The following is a 3,094-nucleotide window of genomic DNA, read 5'->3' as shown; positions in this document are numbered from 1 at the left end:
TACACTTCTTTCATTACTTTATTTTTATTAATTTTCATTCTGTACAATTATTTAATTTAATCATTCTATCCATTCTTTTATTCATTAGTTGTTATCTTGTTTTTTATTCTTAGCCCTGATGAATGAAATTCTGGCCAAAGCATTGGGACTATTAAATAGGTTTCTTAATTTATTTAGGTTATTCTCTGACTGCAACCTAACCATCTTCCCCTCATATAAAAATATATTTATTTGTTAAGTAAAAACCTATTTATTAGAGCCAACGTTTCTGTCAGAATTTCAAGCCTTCATCAAGGCCAAGAACAAAAAATAAGATAACAACCATAATAAATAAAAGGAATTATAGAATAATTAGAAAATAACTAACATTATAGATTCATAAATAGTGTTGAAAGACATGTATAGTCTAAGTATTATAAGAATATAAAGGCTATATAAAAAAATAATATTGAAATTAAGAAAGAGGAATGAACAAAAAATAAAATACACATGAAAATATACTTAGTAAATATATGTCATTATTATTATTATGTTAAAAATTTAATATATATTGTCAAATTAATTTTAAGTCAGATCTGCTAGGGGTATTGATATATAGTCTACAAAAAAAGACTAAAAATATTATGAAATTTAATAACTTGGACAAACCCATTGAAAGAAAGGTGTAAGATAATGGACGAGTCCAGAACGTTTTTCAGAAAATTACACAAAAGGAAGTAAGTTTTCTTTCCTTCAAAATAAAATGAATAAGTCCATTTCTTTACTTTGTAAATTATATATTTTCACTCGTGAACACCACCAAGTTAGTCAATGGTTTATTTGGTAAACTTACCAAAGTTTGCAGTTGAATCATTGACTATTGTTGGTGAAAAATATTATATCAATTATTTTAAATTTTGGTTAAAAGCTTTACTCTAAATCCCATGATTTTTATTTTATATTTATGTAGTTTTAGCCTGATATTAGATAGACGGTTTAGTAGGATGACTGTTGTCTACTGAAAAAAAAACCTGAAATTAATATAACCTACTCTATATTTTTCATTGTACAATGTTTCAGGACAATTGTCGCATGCTCATACACCTTTAAATGTGGATTGTAAAGGTGCATGAGTATGGAATAGTTTTCCCGAAATGTTGTACAATAAAAAATATAGAATAGGTTTTATTCTTTTTGAAAGTTTTTTCACCTCAACAATTTAAAAAAAATTAATATAATCAAAATTCCTAAAAAAGAAAATCCAGAAAAAAATTTCTTTCTGATAATGATGATTTTGTTTCATTGTGGATATAAGATTTAAATATCTAACTCATATTGATTATTAATTCAGCAAACCTTCATACATAAGTGTTTTACTTATAAGTTTACCTTAATTAAATAGTTTTAGTCGATTTTCTGAAATAACCAGCCTGAACAGTGAATTAGATGCTGAGATTTGATCATATATTTGTCAATGTTTATTTAAAAATATATTTTTTATGGTATTAGCATAAATATTTCAAACACATGGGTCATGCTAAAGAAGGATTGTCTATCTCTCAACATAATAATTAATAAATATTTTAATTATTATATACAGATGTTGTTGACTGTATACAAATTAAAAAGACAATGGCCAGAGTTGTAAAAAATAAATAATAATAATAATAAATAGTTTCAAATCTTTATTAACTGTTGTTTACAAATAAATAATTGAAGTTATTTCTTAATTGTTTTTCATTTGTACAATTATGACCATCTCCTCATGATAAATATTATTTTCAATCATTCACTTGAAAAAAATAAAGGTTATATTTTAATAAGATTATTTTATTGTTTTTGTTTACAAACTCTTCTATAATAGTATTGATTGTCCTGATCTATAATGTTTTGACACATGTTCCTCCTTATTCAAGCAAGCCAACATTTGACTTTTGTTATAACTTATCATAAATAAAATTATAATACATTTTCCAGAGTACTAAGAATGATGCACAATGTCAACTTATTACCAAATGATATTGATTTGCTTCACTTGAGTTTATCATAATCAAAAAATAAACCATGATTAATTTCAAATAAAACAATTGACTATATATGTATATATAGTTGACCGTAAAGATTTAAATGTAAGAAGATGGTTATGGTTGCGGTCAAAAACGTTTTCTTATATTTAATATAAAAATCTTCTTATATTTAAAACAATTGAATATTAAAACATATATTTACATGGCACTATAACTGTTTTATTTTTATTTTGATAATATCTTTATTAATGTTTCCATTATATTGATTATTTATTTTATAAATTATGTAGTATAAAAATACAAAATATTATTTGTTATACATTCAATCTGTAAGCTTTAAATTGAAATATGTTCAATGTATTATTTGTATATGTAACTAGTTTTAATCCATATAAATAAATAAATGGAGTTTTTATTGGATGTCTCTAAAGTAATTCTTCACTTTCTTAAATAATAGTTAATTATCAACAAGTCAGCATTTTGCAAATACTTTGGAGATCACCTGGATTGAAAACCATCAAATCAATTATTGTATAAAAATATAAAATTGTATATGTTTGTTATGTATCATATTCAATCAATATACATGAAAATACAATTTATGTTTGTAATTTGTGTCCTACTTGTATGTATTTGTACTTATTGGAAGAAGAGAATTTAATATATGAAGTAGAATCTAGGAAGATAATCTGGGTGGCTGTCAATAAAGGGAAAATTAGAATACATATACAAAGACAGTATAAAACAATTGTTCTACAAAAATATATTTGAAAAAAAGAAAGAGACAAATTAAGCTAAGAAAATATAAAAGTAAATGAATAGGGAACTAATTAATAATAAGTACAGTGATGTGTGGTAGAATTGCAAATAAAGAACGAGAATTATAAATAGTAGAACAATACTTATTAGAAATAGTAAAACATATGGTAAAATATAGGTGTAAATGGTAAATAGACAGGTGAAGTAAATGTGGCAATAATATTATTTATTTATTATTTATTCTTATTCTTATTATCTCCTTATTTACTTTTGCCACATTTACTTCACCTATTTGTTTACCATTTGCATCTACTATTTACCATCTTTGT

Source organism: Halyomorpha halys, unplaced genomic scaffold, assembly GCF_000696795.3.
Source record: "Halyomorpha halys isolate HHAL.00 unplaced genomic scaffold, Hhal_1.1 Scaffold941.1, whole genome shotgun sequence".
NCBI lineage: Eukaryota > Metazoa > Arthropoda > Insecta > Hemiptera > Pentatomidae > Halyomorpha > Halyomorpha halys.
The sequence above is the reverse complement of the archived record's forward strand: the minus strand, read 5'-3'. Positions refer to the sequence as shown.